Raw genomic sequence first — 27,924 nt, 5'->3', positions numbered from 1 at the left:
CAGTATCTTTTTTGACACAGTCTAGAACCCTGAATCACTGTTTGCTGTCTCCTTACCCATTTCAATGTGCAGCTGTTATCTGTTTGCTCAGCAGACAGGACAATGAGAAGAGACCCAAAAAATCAATACATGTAACATAAATCTCTTAACTCTAACCTCAAATCAGTGCCAGGCCCATAAATCAGGGTATCTCCTTCTAAAAACACCAGCATTCTGGGCAGAAATACCACCTTTCTTTGGAAATCCTAATGCTATAAATACAACCTCTCAAGAAAAAGCTCACAGCCCTTTTCAGGTCAGTACTGTTGTGATCTCCTCCTTTACATAAGCAGCAATAGTCCTGGGCAGGCTGTCACAAGTACTGTGTTACATCAGACTCTATCAGGTAACACAAAATATAATAAGGATCTTGTGAATGTTCCCCAGAAAATATAAAGAAGACATTTCAAGTGAACCCTTGCTCTCCTGAACCGTACGTTTCATGCCTCATCTGAAAATTCCATTATAACTTCTAGATAAATACAGGATCTGGATGATGATGATGATGGTGAACGTTGATCTTGTGGAAGTAACTAACACAGACTTTGCAGATCCTAAACACCACATCTGGAACAAAACAATCAGGAGTTTCCCTCTACACGGTGCCCCTTTGGTGTGCAATGCTGCGAGCGCTCATGGTGTTTCTCATCTGCACTGCAGAGCCATGGCAGGAAAAAACCTCCAGCAACAGTGAAAAACCCATGGAGCACAAGCAAAACTTGTGTTTTGGAAAAACAGGCCTCACTGAACCTGGAAAGTATTACCATATCTTGCTTTCCTGTGTAGGAAGCTGTTCACCTCCATTTTAAGCAAGACGGAACAAACAAAAGTCTATTCTGTCTCCTCTAACATGGCAGCATGTGACGGTCCAAGTGTTTGCTCGTGTCTCCTTGGAGTGGGTGATGCAGATTAGACATGCCTGTGAGGGAGAAGAGTGGCTCAGAGCTCAGGATTCCTTTCAGGGGTGACCAACAGAAGATGTGAGTTTGCTTATGCACCACGTCACCCCCTTGGTCTGATGAAAGCCTCCACACCTCCCCTCCCTCCCCTCTCCTTTAATCTCTGCATGCTGCTATGCGGAAGGTGCCAACTTGAGAACAGACAGTTCTGAAAAGAAGGCAATTAAAAAAAAAAAAGCACAGTACTTTAGAAATTTAAACAACAAGCCCTGTGATCAAAATAATTCATAAAGGGAAGGATTTTATGAAGTCATTTCACGAGCACACAATGCCTTTTTTTTTTTTGCTTTGTTTTTTAAATAAATCCGTCAGTACACATGCCAAGGCAACACATCTGAATACAATATCAGTAGACACACCCTGAATCCCTGCGCCTGTGCTCTCCCAAGATACAGCAAAGGCTAAAAGTTGGGCTTTTTGCCCAAATTTTAACAATTATCAATTTATTTCTTTTCGTTTGGGTGCAGTAGTTAAAGCCTTTTTCTTCCCCTTTCTCCCCCTTTCTCCTCCTTTACAAGAGTTTCTTTTCCTCCTCCCTTCACAAAAAAAAAAAAAAAAAAAAAAATTTGAAAAATGGATTTTTCTCTCACTGACGGTAAGTGTCTGCTTAAGGAAAAAAAAAAAAACAAAACACCTAAAGAGATCTAACTTATAATGAATCCCTCTGGCATAAGGAAGCCTGTTCTAATCTCTCTTTATAGGGTTTGAGTGATAGTTTTGCTCAACGAGTATTGACAGGGCCGTCCTGTTTCTCAGGCTTTCATTTTCCCTGAGTTGGAAAAAGGATACAGTGCATTTTCACATTCTCCAAGTCTGCAGTTGTTTTTATATAAGAAGCAATTTGCTTGGGTCACATCAGGTCAAATGGGAAGCCTGCCCAGCTCTTGGTTTTAAAGGAAAAACATACAGAAAGACACAAAAACACAGCAGTTTCCTTCATTAAATTCCACTCTACCTGCCATGGGCTTGCAGCCACAATGGAATTTCCCACCCTGGCTGACCATAGCTAAACTTTTTTTTTTTTTTTCTTCTCTCAATAAAAAGTCTTATTAGTTTTCTTTCAAGTGAACTTTGAGGTAAGGGTTATTAAAGTCGACGCAATTGTCCATTTTAATAAATAAATAAATTAATAAAGGCCTTCATGGGACTGTGGCCAAATGTTGAAGTCCTTATTGAAGCCCAGATTCTGATCTTTGTTATAAGGCTGTGTAAGTCAAAAGCAACTCTTCTGAAGTTTTTGGAATTGTGCCTGGGTAAAAGATCACTGAAACCTGAGGTGAAATTCTACCCTGAGCTGCAAGGAGAAGATGACTGAGGAAGTGACTTGGTGTGAAGACTTTTAAGAACAATAGATCACCAAGACTCTTCACTGATTTCAACCAAACCCCTTAGGAGGAACAGAGCTGCTTGCTTTGCTTTGACTATGGTTTTATTGTACACACAGAGGGGGGAAAAAGAGAGAGAGAAAAAAAGGATACATCCTGAACCAGAGGTGAGACTGTTTCTTTTAAGATGCTAAAAAGATGTCTAATTCAAATTTGGATCCATCTAACTATCAAAGCATTTATACCTGGCCTCTCTCTCCTGAACGTCCAGTTGTTCCCACTGCTTTGCTACTAGTTTGCTTTTAACTGCAAATGCTATAATTAAGTTTGCAGAGCAGTTTCCATTCAGACTGTTTGCCCATAACTTTCTGCAAAGTTCTCCTTTTGGTCTGAAAGGAGACCAGTCCTTGCAAATGAATGATACAAAGCATAAAGCAGATTGGGGGCGGGTAGAAAGAAAGTAGTGGAGGATCTGCTCAGCCTTGACAGGGCACCAGAACTGGGTGGCCCCTGCCCTTTCTCACAGTTTTCTCCGTGCTGAAAAGCTGTTAATTTTTTTTTTTCCTCTGTAATAAATTGAAAAAAAAAAATAAAGGAGAAAAGAAAGAAAAAATCCCCCCAAAACCAAGAAACAGTTGGCTCAGTGCCCCTGTATCCTCTGTTTTCCTGATACTCGTGTGAAACAATGGCATTTTTGCCTGAATCAGGGCTGAGGATTGCTGGACTTGGCCTCTGAAGGATTTTTTTGACTTACTATCGTGACTTTCATCCAGAGATCACAAAGGGGTTTGCTCTATTTATCACACCGGGCAGACCTTTGAAGCAGTCTGAGCTGAATGAGGCCAGAGTCCCTTCTTCCCTTTCAGTGTCCTTTCCCTGGCTGTCTAAGAAACAAATGGGTTTTTAAAAATTTCATATACTCTCTTTGGTTTCACAGGCTGGCTAGTAAGATAGTGCAAAGTTCTCTATTTTGTTTTCCTACGGTCAGATGGTTCTTTTCTTTTTCTTTTCTCCCTGCTCTCTCTGGTGTCTGTTTTTCTAGTTGATTCATCTATTATCCCTCTTTATGTAATTAAATTTCTCTACTCAGTGTGTCATTGTGCTCAGACTGTATTGTGCTCTGTCACCTCCAATTCCTTTCCTTCAGAAACTCCACATCCCAATTCCTCTTTAAAGTTGCTTGCTGAAGCATTTGTTCTTTCAGCATCCCCATACGTTTATAAACTAGAGATTAGTTCACTTTGTCTGACTTCCAAAGCCATTTGCTGCTTGAGACCATTTCATGAGCTTGTCTATTCATGTGCATAAACAACAACAAAAAAATAAAATAAAATCATCCATACTGTGAATTAGGAAGAATAAACAGCAATTGCATGGAACAAATACCAGTGAGGATGAAATTAGTAACAGTCACAGTTTTTGCTGATGCTGCCCCTGCCTGAACTATTTTACTTTGACATACCTTTAGACAGTAGGATTTCACAAGTTAAAAAGATGATATACCTTTTTAGTAGAACCAAGTGATGCACCATAACATTTAGCTCATGATTCCAGCATTTCTATACTAAAGAGTCCCTAAACTCACAAACTTCTGTCTAGATGATTAATCTGAATAATCTGCAGTTCTCCAAAGCAGTCCATTATTTCCCACAAAGCCTTTAAAACTTTCTACTAAATTCAGGATTTTGAAGTGATGTCTGGCTAACAGATGTGCTTGTTCTGACACTTTTCGATATCTTCCCTCAAAACAAAAGTCCTTTCAATAATTCAAATTCAAGTCAATGGCAAAATTCCTATTGATTTAAAAAGATATGCTCAACTCTTGAAATAAGGAACTGAGCCAGTTCCTGAACTTTCAGTCACTTTGTATGTAGAATCAGAATAAATACAGAAATTCCAGTCTCCATGTGAATCTATCAAATTGTTTTCATTATCTGCAGTTTAAAAATATGGTAGAAGGTAAAAAAAAAAACAACGATGGCAGCCTCCTCAGCAGATTTTCACTCCTCTGAAATGGTCCTACCCAATCTGCAAGACATCACACACCTCATTTCTCTGCTTGAACCCCCTTGGATCTGCATTTCTGCTCTCAGAGATGTACAGGGCTGAAAGCTTCCAGGCTTTACGGTCTATATCCACAATCTGCAAGACTCAGGGGAAAACTGGATCATCTCTATGCAACCAGAAATGGTATAAAAGCAGAAAGAGGTGAGAACCAGAACTTTTTGTGTCTCTGGTACAAACCTCTACGTGGTAAATGGCTCATCACAGACTAATGATCAGTTGGAGAGAGAACCAGGAGACCAGGTGTACCACTGAAGTTTTAGAGAAACATTTGCCAGCAGAGCTTCAGTTCTGGTCAGGGAAACTTAACAGCCTTAAACACCACAACTGACTAAATAAATGTCTTATAATTTTATAAATGACAGCAGGAATGACTGCAATTATGCTTATTAGCAGATAAAAATGTCTCTAAAGGATTGGATTGGGGGGGCTTATAAAGCAAAACAGGAAACAGGCTCATTGAATACATCTGTGGTGCATGGTTAATCTAAGCCTTGCATACGTTCATTTTCCATGCCAAGCATGATCAGTATAAGACATGATTATAGTCTACCACTTCTAGGGGTTAGAGCTTGAACTACTATGGAAAACTAGCTTAAAATTATAATCATGTTAAGATATTAGACGTATTTTCTTAAAGATCTGCTTAGCAATTTCGTATTTTGACTGCTTCAACAATATTCCCAGAATCCAGCCTTTAAAATTAACCACTTCATTATTTGATAAGGATTTTTCTGAAGTCAGGCTAGGAAAAAAGTTGCAAGTATGTTACAAGTTCTCCTCTATAACTTGCTCATGCTGCATTCAGTTTGATTGAAATTCCTCATAATTTATGATTTTTACAGCCTTCAAGAGTGATAGGAACAGGAAAGAGAAAGTAAGAGTTTTAAATCAATCACACTTCAATGATTTTGATATTTAGGATAAAATCGGCGATCCAGAAAGAAAATATTTATGATTGATTTTAATATCTCTGGGATTTTAGATTTCTTATTTTCTTAAATTGTAGATAATTTATTTTCTAAAGTACCTAATTGATAAAGTAACAGGGCAGAGGTAAAAAAAACCAACACTAATGATAAGCTAGCCACCAACAAAAGCAATATTTATCCTTTCATAAACTCTTACATCAAGAGCAACCAGCCCTCCTGCCTTCAGAGCCAGGCACCATCCCTAATTTCTATGCTCGCGCGCCTCAGCGCAGCTCGCTGCACTGGTAGGGCTGTAGGGTCAGTGAGGATACCCAGATTGCCAACTTAAATTTCATCCATCACCACAACTGAAATACTTGGATGATTTTTTTTTTTTTTCACATTTCAAAACCTGCCAAGGTCTTGCTTTTTATGAATTTAATATTATTATCATTATTTTCCCCCAATGTGCAATTCCTGCATCAGAAAGATCTAGCTGGGTACTATGTTTGAGTAAATGTTTCATGCTAAAGCTGCATGAATTCTCTAGAAAGATTCAGCATTCGCTTGCTCAGAATGGCAAGTTTCAATGAGATTTTCCTTGCTTTAATCGGTTTGAGCTAGCTCTTTGGCATTGTCTTATAAATAATAGAAGCTACACACTGCACTGTTATAACATCATTCATCTATGGATCTCATAACTTAATTAAGTTATGGGACACTGTCAGGTTAAAAATCATATATTTTTCATTAAGTAATTTCCTTATCTGTGTTACTAATAACATTTTAGGCTATTAAGCTGGAACAAATTCTTAAAATCTAATTTAACATCTACTACTAGCATGTATATACTATATATATACACATCTGGTTTACTCTCTGAGATATTAAAACAGATGTGCTAGCTTTACTTTTGTTTTAAGTTGGTTTCATTTACAGATTTTCATGTGTGAACAATGTTCTTCCTTCAGAGTGGTATAAACACTCCACAAGAATATTTATATGCAAACAAAAAACTGTATTAACATCCAAGAAAATAAAACATATGTTTTTGTTAATATAAGACTTGTAAGGATTCAACAATAAAACTTTATTTTTGGAGAAAACTGCCTGACATTGTATGCTGGTTATTTTCACTTTCTCTAAAGGGAAGGTGACAAGTACTATTTCTTTAGTGCTTAATTATGGGAGAGCACAAATCTGTTTGCTGTGAGGGAAAACATCATTGATAAATTCATTCCGCTACATTTGAGCCTCTTCAGATAACCAGAAATGTGCTGTTGCTTCACCAAGGCTTAAAGCAAGGCTTGCTTTTTGATGGGAGAAGCTAGCTGTGGGGAAAGTTAGCGTCATGAAGTTTCTACCTGTCAGACTTTAGCTCAACTCTAAGTTGTTGAAGTCTATGTGGCACTGCCATAATAGGAGGACAGTCACTAAAGCACTGCGGGGTCCCTGGGAATCTGTATAAAGAAAGTGTAACATCAAAACCCACACTGCCTATTTCTCCAGGCTTCACTTAATACAGGGTAAAACTAAGACATGGCATCAAAGTCACACAGTGAGTTGATGATAAAACCAAAACAAAAATCCATAGCCTGCACCATTCATTCCTCACTCAACGGCTTAGGTTCTTCCTGACATTTCAATGTATTTCATAAGAAGACCACCAAAAAAAAGCTATTTTTCACTTTTATTTGCTAATACAGCAAGAAAGATGAAGGTTTGACTTCCACTAGGCCATTTTTTTCTTCTCAAGAGATTCCTCCTCTTTCTTCCCTTCCCTAGCTTCAGTGATCAGAAGAGCAAGTGTTCACTTGCAGATCCAGAGCTCCTCACACAAAAGAAGTTTTACATTTCATTTTGCTTTTCAATGGTCCCTTGCTCGGACATCACTCCCAGAAGACGTTCTGCCAACTACTAAACTTTTTAAACAGGTGGGGGTTGAAATGAGAAGCAGGTCATGGAGTCAACAGCACAAGTCAGCTCTGTCTACTGTTTAAAAAGAAAACTGCAGTAAGACTAGAAAAAACAAAAATAATAAAAACATACAGCCAAAAGGCCTCTCAAGTGCCAGTGAGGAGCCATGGGGGTGTGCTAAAGCCAGCCCTGAAGAACGGTGGTACAACCTGATAGTCACAACTAAACACAACACTGCTGTGCACAAGGCTCCCTGAAATGAGAAACACTAGGGTTCTTGAGCTTAAATGAGACTGCCTTCAAACTCAGCTGCAAATGCTACATGCTCAAGGCTAGCACATTTCACATTGCAGAGACAATATGAAACTAGGCCAAGGACCACCTTCTATGACAGGAATAATTAAAGAGACATTTTTCTGCCTGAAAAAGTGTTTTATGCAGTAAATGTGTGAGCTTTCAGAGGTACCCTTTTACTGGCTGGTTGCAGTAGTGGGACTTCAGTGTATGTTCGTTTGCTCATAGTAAAACCTCTGATAACCTCTGCTGAAACTTTCGTTATTTTACTTTAACAGCATTTTATGTCAGGGTCAGATACAACTGCATGAGAGTGACAGTTTTCAAAAAGGGCAGGAGCGTGTATCCAGGCTGCTACAAAATATGGATCCCAAAGACAGACTTTTCATGTTGCATCTATTCAGGATCCAGGACATAATAGCTCAGAACCCACAGCATGGGTCTGAACAGTGGCATTCCTGTATATTCTGGCAACCAGAAAGTTGCTTCATGGGTTTGGTTAAGTCTTTCAGGTTAATGGTGTTTCGTTTTCCTAATTAGTAATGTGTGGGACTTGTTTTAAGTGACAGTGCTTTAGTGCTGTGAAGTCCAACCATCATTATGTACATCTCAGAGAAGCCAGCCAGGGACAACAGATAGGATAATGCTTTTCAAAATTGTATTTGTGTCTTTATGTTGTTGTCTTAAAAGTATGAGGTCTGATTAATCTGGTATTAATGTGTATAATTGTCTCATTAATCAGCACAGACCTTTTTCAGCTCTTTGTATGCTTCAGCAGTGAATAAATTGTAACACAATGGTATTTTTTTAAATAAGACAATTTTTAAATGTCACACACACACACACACACATATATATATATATGTCTGAAGATATCTGCCTTCCTCCCTGGCTATTCATAAGACCAGAATATTGAATTGAAAAGGGAGCTTGTCTAATACACCAAAATCAGTCCTAAGAGTCAAGCACAGCTATCATCCTTCATGACCACTTTGCTTGCTTTAAGGCTATGTTAATGCCCAGAAAGCAAATTTAGTCTTGTATTTCTGTGCTTAGGGAGGTTTCTCTTTGAAATCAGATACAAGTCCTTAGTTTATGGATTTAAAAATACTGCTGAAGCCAAAGTAAAAAGAAAAACTTTGGAAGAAAATCTCAACACATTAAGATTTGATACAACTTAAAGTTCATATTTACTGTAATTACTGAGGAAAAACGTCACAGCAAACCAGCTGTAGCTATTTATAAAGGAATTTAAGACTAACTCTGGGGTCTGATATCCTTTCCTCATGTCTGAGCACAAAGAGAAGATGTTCACAGTTTCTACTCTTAAATTGCTAAAATGATTAGCCAGAGCAACCATGGCCTCAACCCTTTCCACATAAGGGCTAACAAATTCAAGTTGACCATAACCCTAAAATAATTAAGGTAAGCCACAACATGGTTATATTCATTACATGTGTCCAGTTCAAAGGTGTTGCAAAATACAGGTAGAGAATTCAGTTTTTCAGAGCTGAGCACTAGCAACAAAATACTTGGGTTTTCAGTGCTGATTACACAGGACACCAGATGAGATTCTGAGTTTGAGTCTCAGCTGAAAGCAAGTATGATTGTATTCCACACCTCTCTCTCCTTTGCCCATTCTTGGGCTCACACACACACCAATTCTCCCCCTCAGATACTCACCGGCTCATTTACTTTCTTCCTTCCTCCTGCATTCCTCCAGCCTCTGTGTCCATACCCAGCTATCCACTTAGGGTTTTACAAAATGTTTATATTCTCCCTTCCCTCTTTAGCCATGGCATGAACCTGCAGAAGGGTTCTTCCCCCCCAGCCACCATTCTGACAGGTTGTGTCAAGCCCGTTAAGGCAGTAGCTGCTGCAGAAATGCCCTGCTGGGAATGGGTCCCTCTAGGGCTCATGCAAAGGACTAAAATGGAGTCTTTTGGTCTGTTTTACTATCATCAGACTGTACAACAACGAACTATAATTTTGCCTTGTCCCTCACCTCTCCCTGAGCCAGTTTCCTCTCTTCCCTCTGAGCAGAGTTAGAGACAGCAGAATACATCCTTTGGGTATGTAAGGAAGGCCTCCTTCATTAAATGCTATGAAGTGCTTTGCTATCCTCAGAAGTGTGGTGTTATTTAACTGCTAATCACTCTAGTCTTCAGTATGTCCAGAATTATTTCACTCGTTACCAAAAAGCTCCATTGTCACACATTACACTGCTGTTGCACTGAAAAATAATTAACAGCCTACATTTTGGGGTCCATTATTTCAACTGTCTGCCTGATTAGGGAATTACCCAGCATTCTCAAGTTTTCAACAGAGAAATTAGAAAACATTAAAAAGTTAGGCCAGGGAACAGCTCTATGAAACAGCTTATATAAAGAATGAGAAAAGAGACCATTCCTTCCAAACACTAAGGCAAAACAGTAGCTAAAAGTCAAGGCAATCTGACATAGCAAGCAATCTATATGATAATTTAAGAAGGTAATCTTTTAGATAGAGTCCCAAAGATTATCAAACTCAAGTATTCAGTAAACCATTCTAAATCAGAAATCCTAAAAGTTATGAAGAACAGCACGTAATGCTCAAAACAGAAAGTATAACGTATGGTGATCCAATTTTCAATTTCAAGCAACAGGCTATAAAACGGGATGTATACAAGAGAAACAATCCCTAGTACTTGGAGCACTAGAAAATGAGGAATTTGCTGTCTCCTCTCTTGCTGAAGTTCAGAACTTCCTAAATTCCTTGCCTTTCTGGATGCAACCAACTCGATCATCTGAAAGTCTAGCTAATACATTGGTGTAAGTCAGAGAAACAATATACTTGACTGACCCAAACAAAACCAGGCATGGCTGAAACTGCATCCAAACACTCCTCAGACTTCAGTGCCCACGAGGATAAGACCTGCATCACTTCTTTATCTTTCAGAGTTTCCACATTCAGTTACCTAACACTGGGAAAATACTTAGATTACAAAAAAACCCAACAACATCAAACTACCCTTCCCCCCAAAAAGCCCCAAACACCACAACAACAAACCCAAACCACAAAAACCCTAGGCAAAGTACCAGTGATACAGAAAATTCAATAAATAAACAAACCTCCAAAGCTTTCAACAGATAAGTAAGTAAGCTGCAAATTTGCACAAGAACTAATCTTTAGTAGGAGGTACAGGAGCAAATGTCTTAAGAGACAGTGCAGGTATTTTAAAAACCTGAATCTCAAGATCAAACCGAGCCTCTGAGGCACAGAAGTCTGGAAAGGGCCATCTTTCAAAGACTCTTTCCTTACATTCCAAAATGGTGGTTTGGGGCTTTTTTTTTTCCCCCCCTTACTGTCTCAAAGCTGTAGAAAGTCATCCTTCTTTTCTTTCCAGCTCCAACTCCTGACTTCCAACACTGCCAGCCAGGCCAGCACCCACTGCACTCTGCCTCCAGCCACTGTGGAATTTCTCACCCTGGCACCACATGCCCAGCTGTGCTCATGGAAGTGGAAAATCTGACAGCATTGTCAAAGACACAGCTTGGGATAATTGTTGCCCATAGTTCTTCTGTCAGTGAATATTCTCATATTCCTCTCACAGGAAAGCCACTATACATATACAGCCGCTTTCATATTCCTCTGCTCGCAGCCACAGAATTCCTCTTTGCCATTAAAGCAGCAGTTAAATATGTTATAATGTGAGAAAAGGTTTAAAAATCTTGTGCAGATTAAAGCCAACAACGCCATAACTGCATCTGGTTTAATAAGTTCTTTGTGCAGCATAAACATGGGAAGAAAAGGAAAAAGAAATCAAAATGTATCTATGTTTATGTAACACAGATGGATGTGCTTCATGCCTGTAAAATCCTTATTTTATAAATCCAATACACAGCTTACACTTGTGTTAATGCAAGAAAGAAAAATCACTATTACACTACAAACACTTTGGGGTAAATTTTAAACAAAACAGAGAATGAAAAGCTGTGCAGTAACTCACAGCCAGGCAGAGATCTGGCGCTCACACAACAGATCCCAGTATGGGGAACCATTTTCACCTCAGATTCACAATTTCCACCTTCAGATCAATTCAACCTTGGTATCTACCTAGCTTTATTGGAAGGCCACTGCACTGCCCTGGATGTCCACTGCCTCCATCCCACTGTCCCTGGGAGGCAGAACATGCTGCTTCCCCAGCTCCTCTGGGAGAGCAGTGCCAAAGCACTGGAGACTTTGTACCAGTAGTACAATGCTACCAGGACTAAGGTGTTTCAGGCTGATATGGTATTCAGATTTTCTCTTAAGTTATATGTTATATGGTTTGGGGATTTTTTTAGGGACACAGAATGAAAAAAAAAGATGCCAAAAAAGTCCTGCTCATTCCAACAGGGCTGCACTCCCTAATGTTTTCCACTGGTTTTCCTCTCTTTATCCCTGTCCTCTGCCACAACCAGGGATGTCGTACCTGATTATTTGTAAATTTTTATTTTTTATTTTTTTAAAATGCTATCCAATGCTTAAACTGTCAAAACCAAAGTCAGGACTGGAGGGACATTCTCTCTGCTGCTTCCTTCTGTTCCTTTTGCTAAAAGGTAAAGTGCCATTGCTATTGGAAATGGAATGTACAACATTCCCACTCTACCCAGAGAAATTGAATGACAGTTTCTCTGAGAAATTTTCCACCCTCATGTCTGTGCATGCTCCTGTAAAGGCAAGCCTTGTGCTGATCTCAACACTTTTAGGTGAAAGCTTATGTTAATAGAGAAAATTAAGCTACCACCTCTAACTGGTTCCAGACCAGGCCTGATCTCCCATCAGAAAGAGAAATGACTTGAAACCGAAAGAATTTAACCAAAACCATTCAAGTATTACACTGGTACCTCAAAGCAGCTTTAGTGATCCAGAAAACATAAATAAATAGCTGATACTCAGTGTGAGAAGCAGTGTGGTTGGCAATGTATTAAGTGACATTCCTTCTTCTGATTACACAGAACAATGTTCATAGTCCCTGCCTTTCCTAGTAACCCCAACAAGGGTCCCCTCCATTTGTTTCTACATAGAAGCAGGTGTACCCTTTTCACAAATCAGTGTCTCTTCCAAAAATTAGTCATGATGTGAGATGATTAAGAAATACCTTAATGACTAACTGGAGGTGCACAATATCCTTAGGCACTCAATGAAATTTAGGCCAAAAAATATAAACCATGCATAAATAATAAATGTATTTAGTACAATGAATGCCTTTTCCTATACATTTTGTATGTTATGAATTGAAAGAAATGAAAAAACATGAAGTAGATACAAATACATGCACACACAGAGAGAAAATTATGTGGCCTTTTCTAGCATGAAAAGGAAATTATTAAAAGTTGGATAAACAACAACGGAGGATATGACAGGGGCAGCTGGAGAACCACACTGGGGGACAGAACTTCTAAGTGAATCCACACAAAAAAATGTCTCCCCTGACAATCCGTTGTTCTTCAAAGAGAATAATGATTCTAGAGATGAGTTTGCATTTGTCTTCGGATGTCACAATAAATGCTAAGAAAGCAGCTGAATGAGAGTTATTATTTCCTCTGAGCAACGAAGGATTTGGGTAGACTGTCAGAACACCAGCACCCGCAATCTGAGGGCAGATACAAAGCAACAGCAAGCTAGCAGGGAGCTCAGAATCTGTCCAGGACCCTGGGAAAGGAAGATGAAAGAGGCCATGGGGCAACTGGAGATCTAAGAAAGGTAGATCTAAAGACCACAACTGCAAGGCAGCTGTTAAACCATGACAGAAATAGGAACACTGTTTGAGAACAGGAGGCATAATGTTTTCCAAGACTAAGAGAACACAAATGCATGCAAATTGGCAGAAAATGTGCTCCTTAGAGGTCTATGCTACTTTGTTGGAGTAACTCAGACAGTTTGGGGGTACTGGGGCTGCATCCAAGTCCTTACCCTATTCACACATGTGCTACTCTGAGCACAGCAGAAGGACTTGTAACCCATTGGTGCTCAAGAGTATCACAGCTATATTATGGGCTATCTAATCCTCCCTCTCTAACTGAGCAGGCTGGGCACAACATAAATCCAGCCCTACCTCTCAGTAACAAGATGTTTTTCCAACTGGCCTGATGGAGTACTTGGCCAGATGATGACTCTCACAGTCAGATGCGCAGTTTACCCTCTGGCTCCCTGGTTGCTTTGGACTCATTGCCTATATGCTCTAATACTCAAGACTGCAAGAGATAAAAGAGAGATTCCTGTTTGTCTGTATAAGACAGTATGTTACTGACAATAGGCAAGCCATGTCCTTGGCAGCTGCTGTTGGCAGAACTGGCCCTTTCCACCGCACACTCTTGCCCACAGTGCTTCTATATGGAAAAAGACAACTGTAAATGACACTAAATTATGTTTCAAGATACTTTAGGGCAGCTGGAAAAACATCACAATCTGACCTAACAAAGTAGGGTGCAACTTCCCACTTGGTCAGTCTGCTTTGGAGTGTTGGTGTCACAATACTGAGGAACCTGTTTCACTACTTGCTCACTTCCATGGCACATCTGAATATCTTTGTTTAATCAGAACTAAGTCTAAAATGGACTATGGATAGTGTTACAAAAGCATAAAAGTATTTTTTAAATCCACAGCCTTACCCTATGCCCCCATACCATCTATCAAAACATACACGGGAAAATGTTTACAAATTGCAGTCTTCCAGCTAAGCTTAGTTTCCTGTATATATTTCAAATGCAATGTTTCAAGAACACACACATACAAAAATCTAAAAATGCAGGTGTGGGCTGCACAGTGATGAGCTTCAAATTTTACGTTTGGACCATGTTATCTTCTTATCCATTGGCTTCATTCTTTCAGTTTTCCCCACTAAAGCTGGGTTATAGGATGAAGGTCAGACTATAACTGAACAAAAGGGAATACTGCCTTTTCTGTATGTCAAGGTGCTCACAATTAAGGGGAACTCAGAATCACAGTTTAATTTTGCATTTTCAAAGCTGAGATTTCTGAATTTTAAAGACTGAGGTTAAGTCTGTAAATTTCAAAATATCTAACACACCGTCAAAAACAGGAGAAGAGAACAATCACCAGAAGAGAATCAAGTGCTTAAACAAGGACAAATTAATAACTGATACGGATATTGGGCTTGCATGGCAAGGCTTTGGTAGCACGGGGGGCTATAGGGATGGCTTCTTTGAGAATCTGCCAGAAGCTTCCCCTACATCCACGAGATCCAGGGCCAGACAGCTCCAAGATGAACTCAGCACTGGCCAAGGCTGAGCCCATCAGTGACTGACAGCTCCTCTGGGACAATGTGCTTGAAAAGGGGGATAAAAAACTGCAGAACAGCAGCAGCAGAAAGGAGCTAGAATACGTGAGAGAAACAACTTTGCAGGTGTCAAGGTCAGTGGAGAAGGAGGGGCAGTAGGTACTCCAGGCATTGGAGCAGTGATTCCCCTGCAGACCCTGGTGCAGACCATGGTGAGGCACAACGTGCCTCCGCAGCCCATGGTGGTCCGTGGTGGAGCAAAGATCCACCTGCAGCCCAAGGAAGACACCACAGCAGTGCAAGGGGATTCCTGAAGACGACTACATCCCCTTGGGAGACCCACCCTGGAACAGACTCCTGGCATGACCTGTGACCCCAAGGAGAGAGAAGTCCACTCTGAAGCAGGTTTGCTGGCAGGACTCGTGACCCTGTGGGAGATCTACACTGGAGCAGCCAGCTCCTGAGGGGACTGCACCCAGTGGAAGGGACCCATGCTGGAGCAGCTCGTAAAGAACTGTAGCTTGTGGGAAGGACTCACCTTGGAGAAGTTCATGGAGGGCTGTCTCCCGAGGTGAGGACCCCATGAGTAGGGAAAGAGTGAGGAGTCCTCCCTCTAAGGAGGAAGGACTGGCAGAGACAACTTTGATAATCTGACCTCAGCCCACATTCCCCTTCCCCCTGTGTCACTGCAGGGAGAGATTAGAGAAAAGCAGGAGTGAAAAGAATCTCAAGAAGAAAGGAGGGGTGGGGAGAAGGTGTTTTTAAGATTTGGTTTTATCTCTCATTATCCTACTTTGATTTGACTTGTAATAAATTATATTAATTGTCCCCAAGTAGAGTTTGTTTTGCCTGTGATAGTAAACGTTGAGTGATCTCTGCCTGTCCTTATCGTGACCCAAGAGTAGTGTTTTCTCTCCCCTGTCCAGGTGAGGACGGGAGTGATAGAGTAGCTTTGGTGGGACCCTACACATCAGCCAGGGTCTGCACATTACATGTGGAACTGGGCTTTTTCCTCATTTCACTCTCACAATCCTGTGGTAAACCATTCCACTTCATCTTTGGTTTAATTAAGGAAAAATTTATTGAAAACTCTCATGCTCAGAATGAGAACATATTAATGTTTTGTTCCGAGTAATAAGGTGCAAAGAAATGTAGTCCTGGCAGGATACTAATTTTTGATGTTGTCAATTAAAAAACTTCTCCTGGTGTTTTGAATGGAAAAATCTCTCAGAAAGTGTTTTTATCGAAGCACCCAGTTCCAAGTCCTGGATTATTAGGTTAAGCTCTGTCAGCAGAGAGACCAATATAAATGCTTTTCATACCATCTGCCTTGATGCCTTGACAAAAAAATAAAGAAGAGAAAATACATAAGTCCAGAATTCTCTGATTTTAACCTGTTTCCCTTTAATACAAAGCTGAGAAATTCAAGTCCTAAAAATATAAAATGAAAAACATGTGATTACTTTTTCCTTTTTATCTTTCCTCAAAACCTTACAGAACATCCCAAATCACCCAGTGTTTCCAGGACCTCATTTCTTTTTATATTTTGAAAACAGAAAAGCAGCTTTAAGTAAGTATAGGCACTCACAAATAATTTTCTCCACTCTCTTTTGCTGTTCTAAAGAGAGCTTATTACAGTGCAGGCATTTTACCTGGTGTTTATTGGGAGGCTCTATACAATTACCAGGCTTTTGATTTTCCTGTTTAAAAACAAATTAGGGTGGTGTGCAGGGCCTTGCAATATTAGGCAGCAACTCCAACAGCTAATGATGGAGGACAGTGCCTTGGTGAAGGTGTTAGCGATCCATCTGGCCAATTAAAAGTGTAACTTAGGCAGAGTCCAATACTATTTCTCAATTATGGTTGCTGTGACATCAACACTTGAGAAGCAGGGAGATTTGGTGTGAAACAATCAAGTGAATCCATACAGAGAAAAATCAGGGAAGAGCTGCTGGAATCCCACAGCAGAGAGGAAAGGGAAAACGCTATCTGCCAGAGATGTACCTTGACTTATCAACACAAAAGAGGGCTGGACTTCAAAAAAACCAAACCAGCTCAGACATGAAATAGATACTGATAAAGTCTGTCTTCCTACAGATTTGCAATCAGAGCCTGTGAGCAGCAGACAAGAGGAGAACAATTGTCTTTGGTCTTCTCTCCCAGAACAAAGATAACGTTCTCGGTGAGCAGAAGACAGCCTGTGCTGGCCAGCCAACTGTCCTCTGCCAAACATGCTTAGCTGAGAAGTTCTGCTTGTTTTTCCCTCAGCAGGGGCACTACTCTGAGTTTTTCTCCTCTCCTTAGATACCCATTCTGTAGAAAACAAATCATCTTTCCAGTTCTTTCCGACTCAGCTGAACAGTATCAGCATACTCAACAGTATGGATGTGACAGATGGGCACAGGGACAGGCAATCCCACAGACTTAGATGAGGTAACTTGGTAACCAGTACTCCAGACACCTGAGGTGTTTAAAATCTGAAAGTGGACACAAACTTTATCTTAAGCCATGCCCAAGGTAAAGAGAGACCAAGGTATTGTTCTGTTTCTGCCTACCCATTTGGACTTCCATGAGGCCTCAATATGCGTTGCTTTCTCTTGTGGGTTATTTCTCATGACTGCAGAAGCAGACCAGCAGGATTGCCAACTGCTTAATTTGGAGATGGATACTGCATGGGATTACAGATATTTCATATCACAGACTGTTTTAAAACTTTTTCTCTTGTTTTTTCTTGTCTTTCAGCTTCAAAAACATCTCACCTGAACTCAGAAGTAAACAAAAACATTTCTTCTGTCCTTCGCCACCTGAGAGATGACTGCTGCCCTCACTTTAAGGAGGTTAGCACAACCCTTCTTTCTCATACCCAGTCTCCCATGTCAGCTTTTATTCCTTTCTCTCATCTTTCAGCCGTGACAGGAGAAGGAGTTAAAAATCTCATGCTGTTTTCTGGCCAGTACCTTCTTAAGTATGTCACCCCTCCCCACGCACACAGGAGTTGCACTGCCCTCTCCCTGGATGGTTCCACATATCTGTTCTCTGAAGTTACAGAGATGGGAATGATTTTCCTCAACATGAAATACTGTATAAAGAGTGTGGGTGGGAAATATGCAGTGTAATGGAACTGAAACCCCATAAGGGAAATCAACGCAGGCAGCTGCTGATACACTATTTACTTGGATAAATCATCCATTTTTCTCCCAGGCCAGATGACTTGAGGTATCACCTACCCAGGATGGCAAGTGCAAATATAAATAATAAATAAAACTAACTGAAGAAGAATTCTCACTGTAATGGGGTTTTTTAGAGAACTAAGTTTCAGTTAAACTTAATCCTTGCTGTCTTCTGTGTCTCCAGCAGCAGAAACATCTGGTCGGTTTTAGATTCCCCTTGGATTCCCAACTTCAAAGGGAGTTATAAAGAATAACAAATACATGTACTGGCACTGAAAAAAAAAATTAGAGCAGCAGGAGAGAATGGTAAAATTGTCCTTATTTGACTGCTAGTGACAGGCGCCACAGGCAGAACTGTGAGAAAAAATCTTAACGGCTCAGGCAAATAAGCTTTTTTTTTTTTTTTTAAATGACTGGCTCTCTGTACTAATGACGCAGAAAATCTATGGGATCTGCCCCATAATGGCAAGAAGCACATGTGCCAACGAATATGCACGCAAGGGTATGCAGAAAATAGATTTAAAATCAGATATGTACTAAATAATAGGCAGGAAACTAAGAACTGAATTTTGTTCCCAGCCTTTTCACTGATAGTACCCTGTGTGTACCGCTGGCTAAATAATGCAGGTCCAAATTTTGGCTCTTTAAAGTCAGTAGGTCGTTGTAAAGTATGGCCAGAAACAATGACTGTCACATGCACTTTTCAAATCCTACTTCAAAACCTCCAGGAACAGGGGTAGGTAAGCAAACAAAGTAACAGATGTCTGCAGCTCTCTGTCTTTTCTTTACTCTCTGGTGGCTGGAAAGTGAATGCTATGCTCCTTTCATGAATGCAGCACACCAGCAACTACTTATGAGATGTTTCTGCCCTTGCGTGCAGCGAAAAGAAGCATCGAGCTTCACCCTGAGCTTCTGAATCAGTGCACTCATGAAATAATCACACCCCATTCCTCACTTCATCGATGCAACATCATGACCCGCTTTTTCCATTTATTGTTTACCACTTCAGTCAAAGGGTTAATAAAATAAATGTAATATGAAAGATGTGTGAGGATTCAGAAACCTGTGTGAAACCTCCTGTCCGCTAAACATTAACTTGTGCTGTATGAACATTAACTCTTGTATGAAAACTGACCTTGTTACCCCCTTTCATCAGAACTATAGACTCCTAAACACCTGGCATCATGTAATGCAAATGTATAAGATGGATGCCAGAGAGGAAAATTACAGAATAGGCTTTTGCAAATAGTATTAAAACCACAGCCAGCCTTCTTTCAACTCCCTTTACAGAGAGTCCATAGAATCTAAGTTTTGAAAGCAGTCATCGAATAAATTCCAACGATTCCTGAATCAAAGAGACTGATCAACTTGTGTATATTTGATGGGACAAGAAAAGCTGTATTTGGCAAATAAATTATTTCTTACAAATAACTCATTCAGCTCTGTTGCTGGAGCTGCAACCACGACTTTTTCGTGACCTTATTTTGCCTTATTATGTCATGAGGTAAGCAGCTTCCCATTGTTTCATCTTTAAAGATATTTCAGGATTTCTTAAATGCCTCACATAACAGCAAGATGATATCAAGATTTTCTTGTAAGTACAGCAATCTCATATTTATATGAACCTTTCAGAAGTTTCAGTTGCAAAAATCTGAAGCTTTTGTACAATGCAATGACCAAAGGACTTATACACTTCTGCAACAGACCCCTTACCTGAAGGACCCTATTCCCAAATTTATTTCTCACTGAATATTAAAAACCTGTAAGTGAAGATGCCTTACAAACTACTATAGAAATAGGAGTTAAAGAATGTACTGTGAAATTTGTCATGCCTGAGACAGGAATCAGCAATTTCTGAAGCTGCTGCCATTATCCCTGTTAAACAGTTGAGTCTGAAATGGGAATCCAGAACTAACCTAAATGCACACAGTCAGGGAGTCAATTCTGTGGATGTGTACTGCTAATAGCTTTTTGGGAGCCAGTGGGATAAACTCATTTCTTTTGCCCAAGTAAACTTTTGGGAAAGTCTCTGACTTCTTGACCTGAGGAGTGTTGATTCTTGCAAGGGAGCATACCTTCTTAGTGGGGCTTCATTACATGTGTTGCTAAAAACTTCCTATTAAGAACCCTTTTGGAATTAAGCTTACAATTGCCATTTGCCAGCAAAATGGCCCATTCATCTCTATAAGGAAAGACTGAACAAAAAGATCAGAAGATCTCAGGGTTCCCCAAACTCATAGTCCCAGAGGTGATTCCATCAAGTAACACTTAAAACCAAGTTAACATCAGACATTTACTAACTTCTGTATTTGCAGCCAGGAGAGCTGTACTTCCAGTGTTGATTTAGGGATGAAAGCAGCACAGGCTGCAATAGCTTGAGCAAGAGTGGTGGGTTCTGACTGCATCCAGCAGTGTGAACTGAGAATTCAACATGACCTTGATCCCCAGCCTGCTGAAGCCAAGAAGAGAGCTTAGATGAGGCTCAACACATGTTCCAAGGGAACTTCATCTGTTTTCTACAAGAAATGTGAGGACATCAGCTAACAAACACTTCATGAATTACATGCCAGGACTTCTCCAAACATCTTTCCAAATGTTCCTTTACATCCTGTTTATGGCCCATTACATTCTCCTGTGACTAGGGTTGGTAGACCAGCTCCTACATGGTCTAATAGTTTCTTGAGTACCTTTGCAGTGCTCTTACATATCTGCAGGCATCCAGGCACAATGCAGCAATTGAATAGAACCATTACAAACACAGCTCAACTCCTGACCAACCCTCAGCACGCACATATACATTTACAAAGCATTAATGGCATGGTCAGCTAAAAACAACCATCCCAATAGTATCAGCCAGCTAGGCAAGACCTACAGATGCTTTTGGTTTGCTTGGGGTATTTTACTGCTTATATTATTATCTTTGTGATATGTGCTGCTCCACTGGCATGCAGGAACTATTGTGAGCATGTCCACAACATAAACTGTTCTATTTATTTATTTATTTAACCAGCTCTCAGGTGTGGGGAGCTTTTATTTTTGTACTTTTTAAGGCCTAAATACATTAATATCCCAACCCTTCATGTCCAAGACTGGTGCAAAATATATTCTTCAGATTAAATCAGTCTACTTAAGACTAAATTTAATTTATACTGATATAGTAGGTTACATGGCTAATCATGTAAAAAAATGCTAGTGAAGCAGGAGATAGCTGCTGGACAAAGAATATCTCTGTCTTGTCACCAGCCTGTTTACAGAGAAATACTGAACCAACAATACTATTGCACTACTGCCCCAATATAAATTTACTTAAAGTAGCTTTTTTGTATCACAAAATACCCCTTTTCTGGTTTGAAAAACAGAAACAGTAGATTAGATGGTCAAATGAATGGAAAAAAAATTCAATTGCTATTAGTTTGTCACCTTCTGTTTATCTCCAATAGGAGTGAGAACTCCAAAGTTTTCAGACCACAACTTCCACGGAATGAATGGGTGATCAGACATTCACTGATCTATCCCAAACCTACAGAAGTTTCAGTGCTGATACTCTCAAGGAATACGAGATCCTTGTATCTATCCAAGCTCAAGGCAGACAGACCTGAATAACCAAGGCAACATGAGTGGGTTAAGTAGCTCAGTTCTTCAAAAAGTAAGGATCATCATCACACTGTTCAGACAAAGTCAGATGTTTTACATTTTCCAGCAAGAGAGCAATTCTTAACTATGTTCTGGGCTTTTAATCTTCACCCTTTCCCTATTAGTCTAACATACCCTCCTTATATTCATGTTTTTCCTCTGTGAAGTTCTCTCACTGCAACAGATTTAGGCCAATCCTGAAGAATTTAAACTTAAACAAAGAAGTAATCTATAAAGTAAAACGTCCCCAAGGCATCTACCACATTGTGGCCCTTGAGAAGACTGCTGCCAGAAGAATTTCACTGATTAAGTATACAGCTTCTACATGAGAAAGAAAAAGAGATAATGTGTTATGGGTGTTTTACAGGACAAGGAAAGATGTAAAGCAATAACCAGAATGTGTTCTTCTAAGGGAAGGTCCCTTTTAAATCAAATCTAGGAAGCAACAAATAAAGTGAATACACTAATATTAACTGTATAGGCTTTACACTCACGCTGTCATTACCTTCAGCTGTTTGCTCCCTTTGCAAGAAGCTGGACTCAGATGGGCACTCAGAACCTGATTCATAACCAGCTCACAGAGATGGAAGTCAGGAGAGCTGAAACAGTATCAAAGGCTTCCCAGCCTTCCTTCTCAGCTTCTTTGCTGAGCAGAAACACAGAATACATTTCCAGGTTGAATCTACATACGGTTAGAGAGATGGATTCTGATCAACAGTTACAGAGATAGAAAGTCCAATAATAACATCAATACAGGAAGATTTCAGAATAGTCTAAGGGTCATAGAATTATTTAGGTGGGAAAAGACCTCCAAGATCATTGAATCCAACCTCTGAGCAAACACCCTCATGTTAACCAAACCACAGCATTAAGTGCCACGTCCAGTCACTTCTTGAGTGCTTCCAGGGATGGTGGCTCCACCACTTCCCTGGGCAGCCCACTTCAAAGCCTTAAAACTTTTTCAGTGAAACAAATCTTCTTGAGGTCCAACTTGAACCTCCCCTAGCACAGCTTGAGGCCTCCTTCCACTTGTGCTGTCGGGTCCTCACACTTCAAATTTTCTTTTCTTTTTAATTAAAAAGATTCAGTTGAATTCTGAGGAAGCACTCCCTTAAGCACCACCTAGAAAAGCCCAAACACAACCCAATATTTTTGCTTCACAGGATAGCTAGACTTTGAAATTTGCTTTTGTTTCACAGTTGAATTAAACACTGCATTGCAAAGTTACCCATGAAACAAAAATAAAAAATCATTTCAATCAATTGAATGTTGTTTTGACAAAATAATTTTGTTTTGATTGCTACTCTCAGTTTTGATTTAAATTTTATATTAGAACATAAAATACATTTTTGAAATAAAAGTTTGAAACAAATGCATTTCTGTTCCACAAATGCTGAAAAGCTTTATCTGGAAATACGAATAGAAAAAACAAATAAGAATCTTGGATGATTTTTTTTTTTAAAAATGAACCAGTATTTTCACACAAAGAGAATACAAGTATGTATTTTATAGTGTTTGTAGTCCTGACCTTCAGTGTGCTTTAGTGAGCCTCAGAAGCTTGTGATACCTCTGTAATACTACCAATATATCAGTGACAATCTAATTATTATTAAGAATCCAACTGATAATGCTGTTCATGTCCAAGAACTGGTGGAGCTTGCCAATGTGTGAAAGGTATGAGGCTTTTTCAGACAGCCAGTTATGGAACAACTAACACACATCTTGCTGGGTCAAGTACCATTAGTTACTGCTGCCATTCGGGGAAGTATCAGAACCAGCTCTGAGCAGGACAAAGCAGCAGAATGCGAGTCACAGACAGTCTGACTTCTACAGAAGGATCTGAAGTGAGGAGAAATGATGGGAATGTCAGTTGTTTCTGCTCTGCCCTTTAACCTTAAACTTAACCAGTAGAAAAATGTAAGAGCAGTTGTGATTAGTAAAATATTTAACATCTAAAATTCCTTTAACTGTTTGCTTCACCTCCTAAGAAAGCTCTTGATCACTGCTCATACATTTGCAAATTACTAAAATGCAAAATACCATGAAGTCATGTGAAGCTTGACTGAAACTATAAGACAAATCTTGGCCTAAACAGGGAAGAACTGAGGGCTTTCACCCAGATCAGGTAGCAGCAAGAGTGCCAATGCATGAAACTGTTCATTTCTGAAGACCAGAAGGAGAGCTGAAGCACAGCTAGGCCTTTAACAATGACAGCACATCATTCCCTGTCATTCCTGGCTATTTCAGCACTGAGATGCTTATGGGAAGTGGTTGTCTCCCATGCCATTTGGTGAGGGGTTTTTGTAACATGGTCAGGCTCTCAGTAAGAAACAAAAAATTTTTGTTTCTTATAAAGTGAATTTCTGAATGCAGTGCTTGGAGAAGAAGTATTCAAACACCTGTACTGCTTAGTCCCCCATGAAAGCATTTTTAACCAGAACCTGAACCTGCCTACTACAACATCAGATGCCACACTTGGCAAGGCTGAGATGGGCAAAATCTTGGGGGAAACTGTCAAGGTTACCTTGTTTGTGGAGTTTTTAGGTATTAGATATGGGGAGAGGTACTTGGGAGGAGATAAGACTGGCTAAAATAAAAGGAGTTTGGCTTGCATATCCTCACCAATAGGTTATTAGCACGAGAGAAATACAAAGGCTTGTTCAAAAGCCTGAACTACAATTACCTCTAACAGAGCTTTTCCTGCCGCACACCAAGCAGGCTGTTGAATTTGTGTTCTGCATGCTGGACCCATGTGCTGACACTTTCCACAGTCTGAAAGGAGTTGAAAACCCTACCCCTTCATCTTGTGTGTGCCTGCAGCAAAGGCTGATTGTAACCCTTTCCTAACAATAAGATTTCAGAGGAATTGCCTGAGGAAGAGGACTGAATCCTCACCCTGCACTAAATAAAAATACAGATTTAGAGACCAGAGGAAACAAGAAATACCCAAATGCATGTTCATGCCTCAGCATCCCCACTAGCAGTCAGTGGTCCTCGGGCTTAGATCCACATCAAGTAAAAAAGGTTCCCTTTACAAGACAGTGCCTCTTGTGAACAAAGGACTTTCAATCCTTTTACCAGCAGCTTCCCTCTCCCTTAGTTGATCTTATTTATTAAAACAAACAAACAAGAAAACCCCTCCCTCTGCTAAGCATCCCTCCACTCTTCTAACTTTCCTTGTGCCTCCTTTCATGCCTCCCTGGGTTTGTTGTTTTTAAGCCCATGCACTAACCTGCTCTTTTTTCCTTTTTCTTTTTTTTTATTTTTTTTTTTTCTTTTTTATTTCTAATTCTGTTTGCTTAAAACTCCCAGCCCCAAAAGCAAATTTGGAGAAAACTGGATTTCTCTAGTTATCCCATTGTTCTTCTCAGGCAAGATCTATTTCAGATGTTTCTATTTCAAATATTTAATGACAGACCTATTCATACAAAGACATGCCAACACCACTCCCCTGTCTCTTTGGCATGATGCAAAGCACAGAAAAAGACTGTCACAAGATACAAGGACTGTTAGTCAATAAAATCAAGTTCTAACTCATAAACAGTATGTAGCAGATTCCATACATTGCCACACTTCCCAGAAGCACAAGCCTGACAAAAAGCAGTTTCAAGGGAGATGCCATGGGCCAGGCTCATCCTTTTAGCACTACCACAGTGGACCTTGGCTGGTTTCCCTTCCAAGAGGACTTGTAGAAAAGCCAAAGAATGTATTGAGCCTTGGAGAGTTAACTTATTTTTGGGGTCTTGTCTTTACTTCAGTGTTGTTTGTAAGTACAATGCTAATGTTGCCCCCAGCACGACTCCCACCCACAACAGAAGCCTCTTGCTCAAACTAAGTGCTATTTTAACTCGACTCTTTGGCCTAAAAGCAGATTACAAGTGGCAGCCCATGTGTTGTAGTTACCAGTGTCAGTAACACAGAGGGAACTCATCAGTTCCCTAGTTATGGGTTTAAAGCGCTGATCTGAGATCCTGCCTTGTGATTGGGGTCTAGATTAAAAACACGGAATCCTTATTCTCAGTTATCCGCATTAAGCTCAAGCAGGTAGAGGTGATGGTCTGATGTTAATCATCTGCTTCTCCTCTCCTCAGTCTCGCAGTACATTCTGACAGAGAAATCCTCCAAATTCACAGAAGAAACCGCGTGCCCACAAATCAGTGTCGGATAGAGAACCCTTACAAGCAGCAGTCTGTAAGGCTGCTGTAACACACCGAGTCAACACAGCTAAAACAATACCGTGATAACCACTTTTACCCACTACCTCTGCCTACCCAGGCTATTGCTTGGAATGAGGACGGCTTTTTGCGAGTCCTTTAGAGTCACCATCTGTGAAACACAGCACAGCTGCACCAGCAGGTTACATGAGCACAGATTTTTAGCTTTGTGTGAATTGCAGGTCTTACACATACAGTCAAAAGCATTTTAAGGCACTCCTGGCATGTGACAGTAAGCTAAGGTGTCCATATATTCAGTTGCTGTGTGGCAATTCCAACCTCTTGCATATTGATTGTTACCTACATGATCCTTCTCTTCAATCTCATAAATTGGCATGAGATGAACAAATTAAGGACTGGCAGCTAATACAAACCACCACAAAAGTGGCCATATTATCATCTGAACATCTCATGCTCTACTTTATTTACAGTCTCCAGGGCTGCAATCCCAGCTGGTAGTTTTAATTAGTAGTGAATGTACTTTCACAACAAATTGGACCTTCTCCTTCTTGGGCATCAGAGATCCCTTCCACAGATGACTGTGGATTATGAAGAGACAAATTTTGGGGATGTTGGGCAGACAGTTTTCTCATATCACATATCTGAAAAACTAGCATCACTCTCTGGCTCACGAGAGGACTTGGCAGCAAGTCAGACTATGACTATCCAGAAGACTCTTCCCTCAGTGTCAGAGTAGTAAGACATGTAGTGGAAACTTGCAACAAAGCATAAATAATTCTATTTAGAAGTCAATACAAAATCGTGGACTACAAGGCCAGCTGCAGGGGCTGTCTTTTTCTTGTGAGTTTTGAGCCAAAACATGGGCTAACACGACAAGCACCATCAGAGGATGTAAATATCTACTCTTGCTTTTCTCAGTCTGTAGCCATTAGCAAATGCCTCACTATGAAACTACAAGTGCAGTAGGATTTTAACAGCCTTTTCCCTCTCTTTGCTCTGGGATTTTTCTTTTCTTGGCTGTAACTAGTTGCAACCAGTTGTGAATAAGCTGTTTTCCCTCTGTGTAACTCACAGCAACTAAAAGAAACCAGTGTCATTATGCAATTTTCAAAAAAAAATAAAAGAAAAAGAAAAAAAAAAAAGAAAAAAAAAGTTTTGTTTTATGGTTAATTATCCATGGTCTATTTACAAAATAAATCAACCCATTGTGCACCACCAGGATTTGTGGCCTCATTTGAACTTTGCTTTTCATTAATCACTTTAAAAATAAAAGCTAACTAGTTTGGTTTTTTTTTCATTTTTCTTCTTTTTGGTTTATTACTTGCATCTGGGTATAAATTGTAAAAATGATGAAAGAACAAAGTATGGATTATTCACTCTCAGTTTCATGACTTACATGATCTCAGTCTTGTCTTTCTCCACGTGCCTAAACAGATGCACAGTCCAAAAATTCCAACATTCTGTAAGAAATGTAATCACAAGAAGATTGAAATATTTTTATACTAAAACTTTGAGTTATAAAAAAAAACAACTGCAAAAAGCTTGCCTTAAGAAACAAAAAGGTGGGCAAGCATCTACAAACATATTTAAGACACTGAAGGAGGCAAATGAAATTACTCATGTAGACATCTAAATAATACACAAATGTTTATGACAGCTGAGTACAAGGCTATTTTGTTTAGACAAAATCTACATGCAGGCAGAAAATGGATATCTGATTTCTTTACAGTGCTCACAGTTTATACAAAAAAACAGAAATATTTTTTTCTGAAAAATGGTTTAATCATGTAAGAAGTTTAGCTCTTGTCCCTATGAGAAGACAGAGGACTACTGAATTTCTGAAAACTAGCCAATGGAGAGGCAGGCAAAGGACATTTTTAGCTGCCCTGTTAATAAAACCCAACTAACTGTATTAACACTTATTTCATTCCAACAGGAAAAAAAATACACATTAGTGTAACACTGTAATTCTTAACTAAGAAAGACTGAACAATTTATTTGTCTCCACTATGAATGGTTCAGATAAAACTGAAAAATAAGAAAGGGTGACAGACATGATAAAGGTATATGTAATGACAGTTTATGAAAATGTCACTCCTCCTGGTTTTTTTTTCCTTTTTATTTACCAGTCACCCTTAAGCGTCCTTTCCCTTTACCTAAGACAAACAGAAAG

The 27,924-nt window shown here is 39.8% G+C and overlaps 1 protein-coding gene across 47 annotated transcripts in view; it reads right to left on the bottom strand.

Moving 5' to 3' along the window:
• Nucleotides 1-27,924, bottom strand: part of ZBTB20 (zinc finger and BTB domain containing 20) — a 473,003-nt gene that overhangs the window by 202,368 nt on the left and 242,711 nt on the right. For 26 of the 47 annotated variants that reach the window (XM_086882878.1, XM_086882861.1, XM_086882885.1 and 23 more), the window contains one exon: nt 27,148-27,211. The exons of the other annotated variants lie outside the window; for them this stretch is intronic. The gene's annotated coding sequence lies outside the window, so the exon portion shown is untranslated. The remainder of the gene's footprint in view (nt 1-27,147; nt 27,212-27,924) is intronic. 47 annotated transcript variants of the gene reach the window in all.

Source organism: Cyanistes caeruleus, chromosome 3 (genome assembly GCF_971803275.1).
Source record: "Cyanistes caeruleus chromosome 3, bCyaCae1.hap1.1, whole genome shotgun sequence".
NCBI classification, from domain to species: Eukaryota; Metazoa; Chordata; class Aves; order Passeriformes; family Paridae; genus Cyanistes; species Cyanistes caeruleus.
The sequence above is the reverse complement of the archived record's forward strand: the minus strand, read 5'-3'. Positions and strand labels throughout refer to the sequence as shown.